The following is a 19,704-nucleotide window of genomic DNA, read 5'->3' as shown; positions in this document are numbered from 1 at the left end:
TGAAGTTCTATGCAATTCTTTAATGTCTAAAATGAAGTAAACAACTGTGACAACTACACTACACCTTATATCTAAATTATCATCATAGGTTATAATGGATTGAGGTTTACTGTGAAATCAATAATTATTAAGACCCATACCCATTTATTAAATGGTTACTTTGTACCAGACAATATACAAATTATTTACTATACATTACCTCATCTAATCTTTATTGAAACTTTATTAATCTGTTTCACAAATGGCTTAGTTATCAAAGATAGCAGTGACTTATCCAATATAATATAGCTGAGAAGTGCATAATACCCATGGTCTATAAAATGATACTTGTTTAGGGTAACACCAACTTGATATTCACAGATACTCTTGTAAACTGATTTCTTCTGCAATTTAATGTTTCACATATTTTAAATTCATATATTCATTTTCAAAGAGGAAATTGAAATTTAAAAATGAATTCATATTCTGCCTCTTATTGCCTTTATTTTTCTGCTTCCATAATGATCACTTGAACTTTGGGAGGAAGTTTAGTGATACAGATGTTCCATATGTGTAGTGGTATTTGCTCTGCCCATGACCTTGGGCTATACAGCCCAAAGGAGGTAGTGCTTTCTGCCATTGTATGTGACCTTTTATAGGGGATTGGAGAAGGGTCACATGCCCTTCTCCCTGCTCCTGCTTGTGATGTGGATTTGCACCTGACTAGCTCAGTTGGTAGAGCATGAGACTCTTAATCTCAGGGTCCTGGGTTTGTGACCTACGTTGGGTGCCACTTTTTACAATTAATCCACCCTACAATTTGTAAGAAAAATTTGACAAACAAGGGTTAGTGCAGGGTTCTGGTTTCTGTCTTTACAGAATAGAAATGCCCATCTTCCAGAAATCATAAGGCCTTGGATACCCAGATTTATACAACAGAAGGAAAAAAAACCTATTTATTTTATCATTTAATTATTTATAATTAGACTCCCGGAGCTCCACCTGGGGCCTAGCCGTGGATCTCTGCATCCAGATTCCTCAGTCCTTGGATGGGGTTTCTGGCACGACTATTAGGATGTTTGGCCATCTCATCACCAGAGTAGGTCAGTTCCAGCTTTTTCTCGACCATTGCCAGCAGTCTATGTTTATATCAGGTACCAATATACTCTACAGTGTAATATATCACTGCCTAACATCAATATCTCTTTAACTCTAGAATAGTTGTGGTCCCAATTCAATTATTAATCCAGCTGGCTTTGGAGTTGCAATGTTACTCTCTCCTTCTCTAAACCCAAGCATGTTGCTAAAAGAAAAAAAAAGGTTAAGAGATTCTGTCTCATTTCTGAAGAGCCGCCTGGTGTGGGACAGAAGAAAACCAATGATTTAAGGACCATGGTCATCCAGACTCTATTTTTTTTCTGTGCTTTTCCTTGCCTTTGAAGACTTCTTTCCCTATCCAGTATAAATCAAAATCTTTCCATCTTGATATTGAAAGTGTTCAAGTTTTTCCACAGCAAAATATAAGTCTTTTCCAACAACTATCTCCAAAAGGAAGATGGGGCCCCACAATAATAATTCTACCCAGTCCAGAATGATGCCATGGTATTCATAAACATTACTCAGTGATCAAACTTGGACTGAAAACTCTCCAAAGTAGTCCCAACATAAGATGGTCAATCACACTACACTTCTAGCCAGAATCTCAGACAACCTTTTCCATTACTCTAAGACTGACTGCAGAATCTACAATAGTCCAACTGAAACCTAACTATCTGAGCTTTCTTACAGAACCCCACAGAGATACCATCACTTCATGAACAGCAGGAACCAACTCTGAGAAAACAATGCCCCTTTTCCCAAAGGTGTCATGTTTCTCGGGGTTAGGGATAATGGTTATAGGGTTGGGAGTGGAAGAAAATATTGGACTTGGTATTCTCCTTAAGAAAAGAAAAAGGGGGGGGGCTGGAGAGATGGCTCAGAGGTTAAGAGCACTGACTGCTCTTCCAGAGGTCCTGAGTTCAATTCCCAGCAACCACATGGTGGCTCACAAACATCTGTAATGAGATCTTGCACCCTCTTCTGTATACATAATAAATAAATAAATAAATAAATTAAATAAATAAATAAATAAAAAGAAAAGAAAAAGGGGAATGCATAGGTATAGGATATTAAGATAGATTATTGTATATACTAGTAAATTAATTTAATAAATATTAGCCTTAGATAAATTGCACTATTATGGATTCTTGTTATTATACAAATATAAACTACTTTTATATTCTTTGTTAAGATAATTTGTATATTGATACAAATACAGAACTATATTTGTTGTAATGTACATATGTTTCTACCCTTATTTGAAATGTTTATATATTGATACAAATGTAAAATTATATTTGTCATACTGTATGTAAGTTCTACCTCTTTTTAGGATATTTTGTATATAGGTATATATTTTGGATTACTGTCATATCGCATATTGCACTGTACATTCCTAACTCTGCTTTAGCTACTTTGTGTATTGTCACAATATTGAGGTCATTGTCCTTCTCCTGTACTTTTGCTTACAGACTGTTTAAATTGTACACATGAAGCCTTAGTCCTTAGGTTATTTAGGTAAATAAGACTTATAGATTTATAGTCACCTATGCTTGTCATCTCTATAATTATGTTAGTTAAGTTGTCCAGATTTACAGATATATAGGTCAGATAGACAGGTAATATTCAAACACTTCATAGAACTAGAGAATATGGCATTTAAATGCTTGGATAACTTAGAATTTTATTGACATGAGACACGATTGCTCCTAGCAGCAACAATCTGATCTCTAGAGAATGTTAGGCTTCTAAGACATTTCTATTTGAAAGTTTGTCTTCTTCCTGGCACATAATGGCCTGCTGGGCAAAGAACTGCCTGTACCTTGACTGCTGACAGTATGAATGCTATCCTTTCTTCATGAGTGGGACACTAGGAAAAGTGATTTCTGAACTCTGCCAAGACAGGGTAAGATTGTCTTTCAAAATGCCTGCTTCTGAAAATCGTCTGTCAGATACTAGAGGCCTGTAGCCAATTTGAATGAACCAATGATGCTGAGAAACCTTAGGTAACTGTTTAGGATGCCAGCTGTGTCTATCTACTCTCACAGGTCTCCTGAAAGTTGCTTGCATCCTTCTCCCATTTCTCAGGTATTATTATATTCTTCTAGGGTCTTTGATGGGATTGAAGACTAATCGGTACAGTTACAATCTTCTCATTTCTTAGCCAGAACATATTAGTACTAGAGTCAGAATCTTCAAGATAGGACAGCTATTGTAACCTCAGTAATTTGCCATTTACCCATGTTCTGGACATTTCTGGATATTTAGCTTGTCTTTCTTGTTTGATGTTATTCTTGTTGCCTGTAGTTCCATTTTGGTTTATGTTATTACCCTTTGTTTTTCCTGGATGACACTTGATAATCATTCTTACTGTATATAGTTTACATTAAGATCAGAACCTTCTTATTTAGACAAAAAGGGGAAATGTATTTGTATTTGCTCCACCCATGACCTTGGGCTATATAGCCCAAATGAGGCAGTGCTTCCTCCCTTTGTACATGACCTCTTTTAAGGGGTTGGAGAAGGGTCAAATGCTCTTCTCCCTGCTCCTGCTTGTAGGTGGATTTGCTACTGGTCAAATCAGAAGACAACTTCTGTTGTCTACTCTGTTCTGTAATTGTGAGTGTATTTCCTCAACTTATATCTTAATAAATTCTGTTACCTATTTAATAGACTCACATGGGTTGATCGTAATACATATGTGACTTAAAATTCCACAGACATATGTTCTTTGCCCTTTGACCAGTTGTATATTTCAGGATTAAGTGGCATGCACTACAAAAAGAAACACCTCTAATAGGATATAAGAGCTGTAGTAATATATGGGTATAGAGACAGAAATTCTTAGTGCAGTTTGATACTATATGCATTTAGCAAAATATAGCACTAGGTTTAGCCCTGGGACCTACTAACTACTCATCCATGGGTTCTTTGCAAGATGTGCACAGCCAGGAATGTATGTCTTGTAGAGTGGGTCTAAAATCCAATCAGAAAGTAGCTCGTTGACCATCATGGACATGTCTTGCCATACTAGTCATTATTGTAGTTTACAAGGTTCACAACTGGATAAGAATGTCATTTTCAAAAAAAATGCATTACACCTTCTGGTACTATAAAAGCTATCCAGCTGGGAGGAGCCATTCTAGTCAGCACCAACTTGAATTCTCCATGTATTCTGTCCAAAGCATGTGGTGTCTTCAGCAATAAGATCTTAACATCAAGTTTTGTTTAGATACTGAACAATGATAATAGCCTACATTTTTTAGGAGTCACACTTACCAATAACTGGAAAAGAGCTATACCACACCTGGCACTGGCCCTTTTTGATAAACTATGGGTTTTGGTAGGAGCAATATCCTCATCAATATTCTTGTAGTACAATTCTAAGAAAAAGCCCATTAACAGGCAAGGAGAAGAAAGATATTAATGGAAGGCAAGTAGTAAAACACTGTTGATATGAAGGGAAAAGGAGGAATAAAAGGAATGGGGGCTTAAGATGGAAGATAGGGCAGATGAAGGGAACAAGGAGATAACTAACACTAAGGATGTTTAAAAAGCCACATGGAAACCTCTGCTTTATAAACATCCTAATTACATGCATATAAATATAATATATGTGTGTGCACATGTGCATGCAAATGCATCTGAGTGACTATAGAAGCCAGAAGAGAGCATTGGGTCCCTGGGATTAGGATTACATATGACTGTAATCGCCTGACTGCTATTAGAGTGCTGGGAAGGAAATGTTGGTCATGTGCAAGACCAGCAGGTACTTTTAACCACTGAGCATTCTCTTTAGCACAGAGCCTGGCATTTTAAAGATAAAGGAACCTGAGTATTTATTCTTTCATGCTTGAATGGACTGGGAAATTTTCTAATTATGTGAGACTATTCAGAGACTATTAGAAGAACCTATAAATAGTGGCAATTTTAAATTTCCTGTGGTTATGTAAACTTGTATAAAATAAATTTGAAAATATACTTTGAAAATAAATGAGACATGCATTTTTATGAACATAGCATACTAAAAGACAAATGAATTAAATTGTTTCTGACAAAAAGTAAATCTTAGAAATGTTGAACAATGTATGAAATTTACTTTCTGTGTCTAAAAATAGAAAATATATGTAAAACTCTTCCAATTGTATTAATTTGAAATGTTTTACTTTATTATTCAAATATCTGAATTACATATTATAGCCTTTGGATTAACTATTTTAATACACTTGCAACATTTTTGTCATAATAAATATTTTTACTTTTATATGACTTTAAAAGAAAATTTGTTATTCAACTCTCTAAAAATGAAATTTGCATCTTAAAAAATATCTCATTGTGGATTAATTGTATGTTTTTACATTTTTCATATATTTTGATATTTTTTTCTTCTAAAAAGGTAAAATTTGACATATATATCAAATGACATAATATAATTTTCAATAGCATATCCATTTGAAAAAAAAAGTCAAATGGAACTAACCTTTACTCAGTGTCATCATACCTTTTTGTCAGGACTGCCAGCTCCACAATAATGACACAGAGACTTATTATTAATTGTAAATGATCAACCATACCTTAGGCTTGTTACTTAAACTTAGCTCTTACAACTTAAATTAACCCATTTCTAGTAATCTATGTATTGCCACGTGGCTTGTGGCTTTACCTGTCCTCCAGCATGTCTTGTACCTTCAGCTTCTCCTGGTGACCCTACCTTTCTTCTTCCCAGCGTTCTCTGTGCCTGGCTGTACCACCTATACCTGCTGTCTAGCTAATGGCTATTTAGCTTTTAATTAAACCAATCAGAAGGCACCTTGGCAAAGACACATCTTTACAGGGTACAAGATTATTCCACAACTCTAAGCTTTTCTAAAGCAGGAATCATCTCAATACATTATTTAAATTAATTAGTTTGAGATATTTAAAATTTGGAAGGCATCCCATGTTGATCTTTATTTTAAATAATTTACAAAGAGGAAGCATCATATTTTATTTCAAATAAAGAAATGAAAGAGTTAAAGGGATTGGTCTAGGTAGAGCAATATAATAAGCCACAGTGAAAATATGCATTCCTTGTTGTTAAAAGGAAATTCACTCAATGAATTCTTACACATTAGTATAATGAATCTCAGACAATTACTAGAATAATAATAATAATTATTTTAAAACATTCATTGTTGGCTGAACAGTAGTGGCACATGCCTTTAATCCCAGCACACTGGAGGCAGAGCCAGGTGGATCTCTGTGAGTTCGAGGCCAGTCTGGTCTACAGGGTAAGATCCAGGACAGGCACCAAAACTACACAGAAAAAAAACTGTCTTGAAAAAAAAATTCATTGTCCAAAAGGATTAGGTAGAAAGCACTTGCCAAGAAACAAAGATCTTTTAATTCATAAGTTGGTGATAGAGTTCTGAATGTTTACTTTAATGTATAATAGAACTCAGTATACTTTTAAACTTTTTTCTGAAGTGCAATTCACATGTCATAAAATTTAATAGCTTCGTATGTATAATTTAACACTTTTAGTAAATTTATTAAGTTATGTAACCATAGCTCAAATAAAATTTTCTAGTACTTCCAACACTACATCAAGATTCATTATATTCATTTAAAGATAGAGTGTATTTCTACCTCCAGACCTAGGAAACCACTAGTCAAAATTCAATATATATTCTATATATTTTTGTATTTTGCTTTTTATCTTCCAGATATTTTGATAAAGAGACTAATGAAGGACAGACTGATCTCAAACTTTTATATAGTACACAAAGACCCTAAACTTCTAAATCACTTGCCTCAACCTCCCTTATGATAGGACTAAAGGTATACACTACCACACACATTGGATTGTCTTTCCAGCCATGATAAGGCTTCAGCCTTGTCTTATTTTATCTTATTTTGCCATATTTGTCTGTCTTCCATGGAGGCCTGCTCTTCCCAAAAAGGAAACAGAAAGGGAGTGTATCTGAGGAGGAGGTGAAATGGGGGGGTGGGTGCTGAGAGGAGTGGAGTTTATATGCTACTGGAGATCTAACTCAGGACTCCCTGCATGCCAGGCAATGCACTCTACTACTAATGAGTTGCATATTGAAACACATTGGAGAGATTTAAATATGTCATTGTAGATGGAGTAAAAATATGTGGCTATTTATTTCTACGTTATTTTGTTTCACTTGACATTTCCAAGTTTTATTCACATTGTAACAATTACCATTAATATCTAATTATTTTTATTGCTAAATAGTCTTATTATATGATATTTCTTCAGTTTGCTTTTTTGAGTTTTTTTCATGTTCCTGTTCAAATGTATACTATTAAAGAAATGATTTTTTCTACTTAATTTTCTTAAAAAAAAAAAAACAAGCCTGTCCGCAATTCATCCCTGTAAGAATATATTTTTTTAATTGAAAATAGATTTTTCTCTCATAAAATACATCCCTACAACAGTTTCCTTTCCATCCTACTCCTCTCAATGCCCCTTCCCCCGCCTCATTTCACCTCTTCCCCAATACACTCCCTTTCTGTTTCCTTTTTGGAAAAGAGCTGGCCTCCAAGAAAGACAGACAAATAGGGAAAATATGATGCAATAAAACAAGGCTGAAGCTGGAAAAGACAACCCAATAAGAGTAGAAAGATCCCAAGAATGTTCGGATTATCTCATTCCAGATTATTTTTTTCTAGTTGCATCCATTTGTCTGCAAATTTCATGATGTCATTTTATTTAACAGCTGAGAAATACTCCATTGTATAAATGTACCATGTTATAGATGTCAGATAACTCAGACTATCATTTTGTTGATTATTGGTTTGATAATCTCCACCTACCTTTTATCTCACCATAACTTAATAGGCTGATACTTAACAAAGAGTAAGTACCCAGTATTTAAAGAAAGATAGGCTGGGTTGTGGGGCAAATTGGTACATCTCCCTGGGAAAGGGAAGTAGAATAGATTTTATGGGTGGACTGGGGCCAGGTGAAGACTGAAGCTGGAGAGATCAGGTGGAGGAAGAAGGGATGGAGGGAGATAGTGTATAGAGAGACAGCTAGAACTGGGAGGCATTTGGGATACAGTGTGCAAATATAGTGTAGTAGAAACGCCTGGATGCTATGAGGGTGATGTTAGTGAGGATTCCTAGTAATAGACAACACTGAGTTTTAACTGGCCATCTTTTTTTAGCCTGACAAGGCTTCCAATGGTAGGTCAATGTTGTATTATGTTGCATTGTTGCCCAAGATGATCCTGCTGAGATCTGTAAACATCCAAGGCTGATGCTAGGATGGAGGGTCCCTCTCTGAAACTGACCCACTTCAGATGACATCCACACATTTAATTTAAGTCAGAAAGGTTGTTCTGGTGCCTGTATGGAGACTTCCCCCCCTGCATCCTAGTCTCTTTAGGGCAAGAAGGTACTCTTCAGGCTATGGAAAAAGAAACCTGGCCACCAATGCAGCCTCAGAAACCCCAAAATGTGATCGGTCTTGCCTGCAAATTGTGCTGGGACAATGGTGGCATAGAACTTATGGGAGTGGACAACCAATGTTTTGTTTAAGTTGAGACCCACACCATGAGAGGAAGTCCATGACTTAAACTACTTGAATGGCCAGAAACTTGTGACTGGATAGTCCATAGACCTAGGGTAGGATCAAACAGGACTGGAACGAAAAAGAAATATTCCTAATGATATTATACTATTCTCATATTTTGGTACCTTGTTCATTGGTCATCAGAGAGGCTTCCTCCAGCAGCAGTTGGGAGTGGGTGCAGAGACCCACAGCCAGACATTATGCAGAGAGAGAGAAAGTCTAAATTGGAGGTCTCCATTGGATCCTTCTCCTCAGAGATGAGGAACCTCATAGAAGGGAAGGAGGCAAGATTGTAAGAGTCAGAAGAAATGTAGGATACCAGGACAACATGGCCCAATGAGTGAATTAATCAGGACTCATATGGGTTCACAGAGACTGAAGCAGCACACAAGGGGTCCATATGGGAACAGGTCCTCTTCATATATGTTATGGCTGTTAGCTTGCTGATTTTGTGGGACTCTTAACAGTGAGAGTGGGTGTATCTCTGAGTCATTGAATGCTCTTGGAACTCTTTACCTCTTATTGGGTTGTCTGTTCCAGGCTTGTTAGGAAGGCTTCTGCCTTATCTTATTGTATCTTATTTTGCCATGTGTGTGTGTATCTTTCTTGGAGGCCTGCTCTTTCCTGAAGAGGAAACAGAAAGGTAGTGTATTTGGAGAGAAGGTGAAATGGAGGGAGAGGCTGAGAGAAGTAGACAGAAAGGAAACTATTGTCAGGATGTATTTTATGAGAGAAAAAAATCTATTTTCAATTTTAAAAAAGATATTCTTAAAAGGGTGAATTGCTGACAGGCTTGAGTTGTGGTTTTTTGTTTTTTTTTTGTTTATAAGAAAATTTAGCATAAAAAAATCATAATATGCTTCCATGATATGAGCTCGTGAAAACTTTCTCCCCCTTTGAAAAAAATACATGTTATTTGTAATCTGGATTTCTATCTGAGATACTCTAGAGAGGTACTTTTACAGGAATGGTTAATGTGGTTCCTGTAACGTGGTTGTCAATTATGTTACTTACAATAAAGCAATTCCAAGATGTGCTCTAATGCCTATTTAAACAAATTATCAAGTAGGTTTTGTTACCTTGTAGGTTTTAAATATGACTCATCTTCATAATATAAAAAAAGCCAAATGGCTATCCCAATAATAGAAAGTGATAACGTATTTTATTGATAATTTGATTTTCAGATGATTCATTAAACTCCTCTGGTTACTTTGTAGCTAAGCAACAAGGCCTATAGAAAGATAATTGATTTAATGAAGAGACAGAAATGTGAAAGCCAGCTATGCCACTTATTGTATTCTGAAATTATATTGAACTTTGTTGAGGAGTCTCCCACAAAAGTGTCTCTTATAACACTAGATCCATTAAATGTCCATGAAAAAATAAAGTCTTTGGCTACTTACATTTTTAGCAATACTGCATATTCTTTTCCTGCTAATGGAAATTTACTATGCACTTTAAAGTTTCTGAGCAGTATTTCTGGGAGGAGTCATAGTAAACTGGTTTTATATACCCAGTATGTTTAAAACTTGTTTTTACAATAGGAATTATCTACCCATCCATCTTACTGACACAGTAATCTACGAAACATGCATAGTAAATGTTTGTCTTAGCTAAGAAATTATCAAACAAACATTATTAATGGATGCAATACAATATAAATGTCACTCCCATATCTGTGACTAGAGACGTCTGGACATGACTGGAATGGAAAAAGAATAATTATATCCCCTCTCACTGTCAGTTAAACAAGAAATGGAGTCCAAGGAAGTCTGGTCTCATATATGGCCATTGCTGAGCTCAGTAAGCAAAACACTTTTTATTTTATAGAATAACCAAATTTGTATTTATTCATTAAGGAAGAAATTTTCTACCACACAAAGATGCAACTAAGAAAGAGAATTACAGACCAATCTCCTTCATGAACATTGATACAAATAGTCAATAAAATACTGGCAAATCGAATCCAAAAACACATAAAAAAAATCATCCACCATGATCAAGTAGGCTTCATCGCAGAGATGCAGTGATAGTTCAACATACAAAATTCTGTCAATATAATCCACTATATAAACAAACTTAAAGAAATAAAAAACACATGATCATCTCATTAGATGCTGAAAAAGCTTTTGGCAAAATCCAACACCCTGTCATGATAAAAGTCTTGGAGACAACAGGGATACAAGGAACATATAAAAATGTAATAGAAGCAATATACAGCAAGCCAACAAACAACATCAAATTAAAGAGAGAAACTCAAAGCAAGTCCACTAAAATCAGGAACAAGACAAGGCTGTCCACTCTCCCCATATCTATTCAATATAGTACTTGAAGTTCTAGATAGAGCAATAAGAAAACAAAGGGGATCAAGGGGATACAAATTGGAAAGGAAGAAATCAAAATTTCACTATTTGCAGATGACATGATAGTATACATAAGTGACCCCAAAAATTGTGCCAGGCAACTCCTATAGCTGATAGACACCCTCAGTAATCTGGCAGGATATAAAATTAACTTTAAAAAATCAGTAGCCCTCCTATATACAAAGGAGTAAACAGGCTGAGAAAGAAATCAGAGAAACATCACCTTTTACAATAGCCACAAATGACATAAAATATCCTGGGGTAACTCTAACCAAACAAGTGAAAGACATGTATGACAAGAACTTTAAGTCTTAGAAGAAATAAATTGAAGATGATATCAGAAAATGGAAAGATCTCCCCTGCTCATGGACAGGTAGGATTAACACAGTAAAATGGCAACCTTACCAAAAGCAATCTATGGATTCATTGCAATCCCCATTAAAATGCCAACACAATTCTTCACAGACCTTGAAAGAACAATACGCAACTTCATATGGAAAAATTAAAAATCCCAAGATAGCCAACACAATACTATACAATAAAAAACTTCTGAAGGCATCACCATCCCTGACTTCAAGCTCTAATATAGTTATAGTGATAAAAATAGCTTGGTATTGGCATAAAAACAGAATCAATGGTATTGAATTGAAGACCCTGACATTAACCCACACACCCATGAACACCTGATTTTTGACAAAGAAGCCAAAACTGTACAATGGAAAAAAGAAAGCTTCTTCAACAAATGGTGCTGGCATAACTGGATGTCAACATGTAGAAGACTGCAAATAGATCCACATCTGTCACCATGCACAAAACTTAAGTCCTAGTGGATCAAAAACCTCAACATAAAGAAAGTGGGAGGTAACTTTGAATGCATTGGCACAGGAGACCACTTTCTAAATATAATACCAGTAGCATAGACACTGAGAGCAACAATTAAAAATTGGACCTCCTGAAACTGTGAAGTTTCTGTAAGGCAAGTACCCTGTAAATAAGACAAAATAGAAGCCTACAGAATGGGAAAAAATCTTTACCAACCCCACATTGAACAGACAGCTGATCTCTAAAATATATCAAGAATTCAAAAAACTAGACATCAAGAAACCAAATAATCCAATTTAAAAAAAAAATGAAGCAGATACCTAACAAGAGAATCCTCAACAGAAGAATTTAAAATGACTGAAAGACATTTAAGGAAGTGCTCAGCATCCTTAGCCATCAGGAAAATGCAAATCAAAATGACTCTGAGATACCATATTACACGTGTCAGAATGGCTACTATCAAAAACACTGATAATAGCTTATGTTAGAGAGGATGTAGAGTAAGAGGAATACTGCTACACTGCTGGTGGGAATGCAATCTTATATAGCCACTTTGGAAATCAATATGGTGGTTTCTCAGAAAATTGGGAATCAACCTACTTCTAGACCCAGCAATGCCACTCTTGGGCATATACCCAAAAGATGCTCAACCACACCATAAGGACATTTGCTATATGCTAATAGCAGCCTTTTTTGTAATAGCCAGAATCTGGAAGCAGCCTAGATACCCCTCAACCAAATAATGGATAAAGAAAATATAGTACATTTACTCAATGGAAGATTACTCAGTGGTAATAATCACATAATGAAATTTGTAGGCAAATGGATGGAACTAGAAAAAAATCATCCTGAGTGAGGTAACCCAGATCCAGAAAGACAAACATTCTATGTACTCACTCATAAGTGAATATTAGATGCAAAGCAAAGGATAACCAGGGTACAAACCACAACACCAGAGAAGTTAGGTAAAAAGAGGATCCTGAGAGAGACATGCATGGATTGGCCCAGGTAGGGGAAGTGGTTAAGATCCCCTGGGTAAACTGGGAGGGGGAAATAGAGGGGAGTCATATGGCAGTGGGAACAGGATGATTCAAGATGGCTAAGTTGGGGGAAAGACAGAAAGGGAGAGGAATGAAAGAGATATCTTGACAGAGTGAGCCATTATGAGGTTGGGGAGAAACCTGGTGCTATGGAAATCCCCAGAAACCTACAAGGATTTCTACAGCTAAGGACTGCTAGCAATGGTGGAGAGGGTACCTGAACTAGCCTTCCCCTGTAGTCAGATTGATGACTACCCTAATTGTCATCATAGAACCTACACCCTGTGTCTGATAGAAGCAGACACGGAGACCCACAGCAAAGCACTTGGCCAAGCTCCTGGAGTTCAGTTGAACAGAGGGAGGAGGCATTATAGGAGCAAGAGGGGATAAGATCATGATGGGGAAAACCACAGAGACAGCTGATCTGAGCTAATGGGAGCTCACAGACTCTGGACTGAAAGCTAGGGAGCCTTCATGGAACTAAACTAGGCCCTGTGAATGTGGGTAACAGTTGTGTGGTTTGATCTGTTTGTAGGGACCCTGACAATTGGACCAGAACTTATCCTGGGTTCATGAACTGGCTTTCTAGAGCCTATTCCTTGATGCAGGAGGGACGGGCTTGGTCCTGACCCAACTTGGTATGCCAGCTTGTATTGACTACCCAAGGGAGGCCTTACCCCCTATGAGGAGGGGGGGGAGGAAGGGGGAGTGGGAGAAGGGGAGGGAGGGGGAACAATGGTTGGTATGTAAAATGAAAAAAAAAAACTTAAATAAAAAAAAGAATACTAATACTAGCTAGCGTTTAAGATTTAGTCAATGGATATGTATATATATATATATGATTTTCAACCATGGTTTCTCTGAGTAACAGGCCTGGCTGTTCTGGACCTTACATTGTAAATCAGGCTGTCCTTGAGCTCACAGAGAGCCACTGGCCTCTGCCTCCCAAGTGCTGGGATTAAAGGCATACACCTCCATGCATAGCTGGTTTTTAATATTTTGTTCTTTGTGAATTTCACACAATGCATTTTGATCATATTTACCCTTGCCCCAAATCTTTCAAGTTCCACCTCCATTCCCTACCCACCTTTGTGTCTTCATTTTATTTATACGCCAGGGAATCCAGTTTGTGGTACCATATACTCTTGGATATATGGTCTTCACTGGAGCATGGTTAATAGACAGGTCTTCACTGTTAAAGAAAACTGACTCTTCCACCTACAGCAAGCATCAATTGCCAATAGTGCCTCAGGACTTCATGGCTGACACACCTGCCCATATTGGGATTTTATCTGGCATTAACTTTTGCATTCTGGTATATGCTGTCACAGCTGCTTTGAGTTCATGTTCCCAATTGCCCTCTTGTGCCGAGAAAACATTATTTCCTGGTAGTGATCCACCACATCTTGTTGGGATAATTTTTTTTGTACACTGTGAAGATGTGTCTCTGTTTTTCTTCACCTGCCTAAAGCATCTTCTGACTGGTTTAATAAATGCTGAATGGACAATAGCTAGGAAGGAGAGGATAGCCAGTACTTCTGGACAGAGATGGGAACTCTGGGAAAGAATCTGAGTGGTGGGAGATTCACGAGCAAAGAAGCAGAGGAAGTAGGACACATATTATTGAGGAGAGGTAGCAAGCCATGTGGCAGAATGTATATTAATATAAATGTATTAATTTAAGTTTTAAGAGGTAGGTGGGAACAAGCCTAAGCTAAAGCCAAGCTTTTATACTTTATAAGACATCTCTATGTTATTATTCAGGAGCTAGCCATCCAAAGACAGACCTGCTACAACATCTTGCTCTTGTGTTCTTTCCACCCCATCTTCTGCAATGATATTTGAAATGTAGGAGGAAAGGATAGAATATGCATACCCCATTTAGTGTTGAGCAAACTACAGTATCTTATTTTTGGCACCTTGATCAGTTGTGGGCCTCTATGTTAATGGATGCCAAATGCAAAAAGAAATGTATCTGTTTAAGTTAACTGTAGATGTAATTGTGAACTGTCTTATTAAATAAGAAACACAGAGCCAAATGCAGAGTTAAAAGTCCAAGAGGTCAGAGCACTAATGAATAGCCTTTAGCTTATCAGCCACTGCCATCCTTCCCCTGAGAAAGAGAGCTAATTCCTGTGTGTCTGTATTTTTGTTGACTTTCTGTTTTGCCTTCTCATTGGTTATAAACCCAACCACATAACCTCCTCATCACTGCCTGTCTATATACAGACCTCCAGGTCTCTATGGTTGGTATTGAGATTGTAGGTGTGTGTCTCCATGCTGGCTGTGTCCTTGAACACACAGAGATTCTGCCTGTCATGTGATTGGGATTATGAGTGTGTGCTACCATTGCCAGACTTCTGCTAAATGGCTTGCTATTAGCTCTGACCCCCAGGAAACTTTATTTATTAACATACAAATAAAATCACATTTTAGCACAAATATCACCATATTTACCCTTTCTCTTCTAATAAAAAGAAAAAAGTTGTAACTAATATAAGAAAAACTATATACAATAAGTACAATAACTATATACAATATATACAAGCAATAAATACCTAAATAATGTCTAGTGCACTTGTATTTTACAAACTCAGAGAAAATAATTCCATTATCTATCCTATTTTGGTAAGTCCAAAATGAACCTGATTCACTTTCTATCCTAACTTATATTACTAACAGAACTATCTTATAATGTCTTTCAAATTTAAACACTTATATCTCTTTAGTGAGTTTCTTTTCTGAAATTCTTAACAAGGAAAACTATAACTATCTAATCTTTAACTATAACTGTAACTATCTAATCTTCAACTCCCTTAGAGACCCAAGAAAGAAATAATATTACCTAAAAAATTAAAAACATGAAGTACATGCAAGTAGCTTCCAAAAGATTGTGAGTTGACAGAAACAGCTAGCTGCGCGTACAGTCACCTGAGGTTTCTCCACAGTGTTGGGGCATCATCTTCCCAATGAATGCAGATGCTTAGTGTATCTGACAGACTCATTTGTGAAGTAGGACGTACACAAGGTCAACAGTTCAACCTCACATTGGGTGAGAGTAATCCATGTACCAGAAACACCTGAATTCCACTAGTGTCTTGTCATGATTCAGGATTTTAAATCCTGGAAATTGTTCATTTTTTTTTTAATTCAGCTATCCATTCTTCTTGGCTTGTGTGTGTGGCTTCATCTCAGCATCCCGTTCTCCTCTGCATCCCTCTATTAAATGCCAGTCTACCATTGAGAGGTTAGACTCTGTCAACTTAGTTACTCTTTCAAGAATAACTGTTTCAGCTGCTGTTCCACTGCACATCAGAAGCCATTGGTCCACTGCCAATTCAGCTGCCTTCAAAGAAAGAGGCACAATACCTTTTCCGGATTGTAAAGGCCACTTCAGGGATGGTGCCACATTGTCCTGGCTTCAGAAGATGCCTTTTGTTAAAACTACAACCACACTTGTCTTGGCAAGAATTGGTAGTCCTTTGTTTCATGTCCTATCTGTCCATTTTGTCCTGTTTTATTGTTTTTTGATTTTCAAGACAGGGTTTCTCTGTGTAGCTTTGCACTTTTCCTGGAACTTGCTTTGGAGACCAGGCTGGCCTTGAACACACAGAGATCCACCTGCCTCAGCCTCCCAAGTGCTGGGATTAAAGGCATGTACCACCACCGCCCAGCCATTTTGTCCTGTTAGTCAGCAGTGGATTGGAGGATACTTTGTTGTCCAGTGACTAACTTTTGCCACAATGAAAGTTAACTCCATATGCAGTTTCTTCAATGTCCATATTTTCTCTGAAGTAGATTGGTAATGGATAATTAAGAAATAGATTAATAATTAGTCATCTATGATAATTACACTTGTATCCATGTTAGTTAACTCTTCTAGGTATACATAGATATATTCCAGATAGACAGGTAATCTTCAAATAATTCAAAGGCCTACAGAATATGGCATTAAAATATTTTAAAAATTTAGGCTTTCTGGACAGTGAGCACGTCTGCTCCCAGCAGCACTGGCTTTACTTCAGAGAGGAGGATGGGCATCAAAGACATTCTATATAGAGTTTATCTTCACCTTGGCAAAAATAGCCATTTGGGCAAGAAACTGTTCTTGCCTGGATTGCTTGATCAACTGGACATGCAGGACCCATAGGAAGGTGACCACTGAACTTTGCTTGACAAAATGGTCCTTTAGGTTCCTGCTTCACAGAGAAAACTGCCAGACGTTCTACAGGACACAGAGAAAAATGACTGAGAGACTCTAGACCTGTGGGATGAAGACAGATGCCCCAACTTTACACAGAAACTTTGGATGATTGTCCAGGCTGCCAGCTGTCTCTGTCTACTCTTGCAAGACTCCTAAAATTTGCTTGCATCCTTCTCTCATTTCTCATGTAATATTATATCCTTCTGAGGTCTTTTATGTAGTTGAAGACTAGATAGTTATAATTTCCTCAGTTACAATAAATGATAAGTTAGATATGAAACCTTAGACTCACAAATATAGGATAGATATCTTCTTTAACATTGTAACTGTAATTCTTGCTTGATAATTGTTTTGTTATGTGTAATTTTACTATGTTAAAGTTAAAATCTTTGTTTTTAAAAAATCAGAAATGGGGAAGTGCTGTAGGATGGCCTGTATGCTGTGAATATATGTTGCTGTGATTGATTGATAAATAAAATGCTGATTTGCCAGTAGCCAGAGAGGAAGTATAGACAGGACTAGCAGAGAGGAGAATTGGGGGAACAGGAAGGCAGAGAGAGGAAATGCCATCCTGCCTTCCAGGGAGCAGCATGTAAAGGCAGCAGGTAAAGCCACAGAACACCTGGTGACATAGATTAACAGAAATGGGTTAATTTAAGATAGAAGAACTAGATAACAAGAAGCCTCCCACGGCCATATAGTTTGTAAGTAATATAAGTCTCTGTGTGTTTACTTGGCTGTGAGACTGGTAGGTGAGAGAGATTTGTCCTGACTGTGGGCCAGGCAGGACTGGAGAAAACTTCAGCTACAGTTAACCCTCATCTTAAGTGATGAGGATTAAGCAATGAGTTAGTCTATGGACATAACAATTTCATTAGGAGCTGATTTGTACCCTTTAATTGAAAATAGATTCTTCTCTCATACAATATATCCTATTTACACTTTCCTCTTCTACTACCAGGTCCTTGCCCCCTCCTCTCTCATCCAGATCCCTTCCCTTTCTGTCTCTCATTAGAAAAGGACAGGCCTCTAAGAGAAAGCAACAAAACATAACTAGGGAACTAGATTGGAGGATGAGAACTAGAAGAAAGAGAGGGAAGATGAGGAAGAGCCAGAGGTAGAAAAACTAGTATCCTGCGGAAATCAGGAAGTATGATTATGACCCAAATTTCACCACCTGTGGACTCCATTAAGAGTCCAGCAGGCAATATTGATGAAGATCGATGTTTTTCATTACATCCAGATGGAAACTGTCTACAGAGCCCTCAGTGTGGTCCCTGATGAAGAAGTCATCAACATATACTAAGGATCCCACATGCCCTTGGAGCAGATGAGTGGCTTTTATGGAAAGAATTCTCACGGGAACACCATGAAGCTGTACATGGATATCTTTTCCCTGCCTGAGATGACCCTGCTCTCCTGTGTGAATGAGCACTTCCTAAAGAACAACATTGATTATGAGCCAGTGCACCTGTACAAAGATGTCAAGGACTCCACAAGGGATATCCACATCAAAGGAATAATGTACAATTGAAGCGGATATTGAGAAGTAAGTATATCTGTTATGCCGAGCAGATCCATGCAGTGCTGGCTAAGCTGGCTGCCCATGACAAGAAGATGTTCCTCATCACCAAAAGCCCCAGCAGCTTTGTAGACAAAGGGATGAGGTATATCATGGGGAAGGACTGGTGGGACCTGTTCAATGCGGTCATAGGTCAGGCTGAGAAACCGAACTTCTTCAACGATAAGCGGAGACCTTTTCAGAAGGCGAATGAGAAAGGTGTCTTACTCTGCGATAAAATCCACAAGCTTCAGAAAAGCCAGATCTACAAGCAGGGTAATTTGTATGAATTTTTGAAGCTCAATGGATGGAGAAGCTCCAAAGTGCTTTATTTTGGTGACCACATACACAGTGACCTGGCAGATCTGACGCTAAAGCATGGAGTGATCATCCCTGAGCTGCGGTTCGACTTCAGAATCATGAACATGGAGCAGTACTTTCAGACCATGAACTGGCTGCAGACCTTGACTGGGCTCCTAGAGCAGATGCAGGTCCACAGGGATGCTGAGTCACAGCTGATTTTGCAGGAGTGGAAAAAGGAGAGGAAGGAGATGAGAGAAATGACCAAAAGTTTCTTCAACGCCCAGTTCGAGAGCTTGTTCTGCACAGACCAGAACCCGACCTTCTTCCTGAGGCACCTGTCAAGGTTCGCTCACATCTACATGGCCTTTCTGAGCAGCCTCATGAACTATGACATCCACCACATGTTCTGCCCTAGGAGGACTCCCCTGCAGCATGAGCTCCCTGCATGGTCGGACAGCCCCTCTGCCTTGAAAGCCCCACTGCTGCAGGAGGCTCAGGCCAAGTAATCTCTGTCTGTCTGAGGAAAAAGCCAGAAGGAGCCATGGCCTCACAGAGGGTCCAGTGGGCCTGAGAGTTGCTTTCCCAAAGAAAGATAACACCTTTTGCATTTTGCTACCTTACTGCAAATACTGTCCTGTCCAGGTAGAGACAGGAGCTGGCCGCCTGGGTTGTGTCCTCTACACACAGCATTGAAACACGGATGCCGCCTTGTTTACTATGGAACCAACATCAGGCCTTCTGAGATAAGTGAG

At 37.9% G+C, this 19,704-nt stretch overlaps 1 pseudogene; it reads left to right on the top strand.

The window, feature by feature from the left end:
* The first annotated feature begins 18,221 nt into the window (after positions 1–18,221).
* On the top strand, positions 18,222–19,458 carry LOC102923804 (5'-nucleotidase domain-containing protein 3 pseudogene; annotated as a pseudogene).
* The last annotated feature ends 246 nt before the right edge of the window (positions 19,459–19,704 follow it).

This window comes from Peromyscus maniculatus, chromosome X (genome assembly GCF_049852395.1).
Source record: "Peromyscus maniculatus bairdii isolate BWxNUB_F1_BW_parent chromosome X, HU_Pman_BW_mat_3.1, whole genome shotgun sequence".
NCBI classification, from domain to species: domain Eukaryota; kingdom Metazoa; phylum Chordata; class Mammalia; order Rodentia; family Cricetidae; genus Peromyscus; species Peromyscus maniculatus.
Note: the sequence above shows the minus strand (reverse complement) of the source record. Positions and strands in the feature narration are given on the sequence as shown.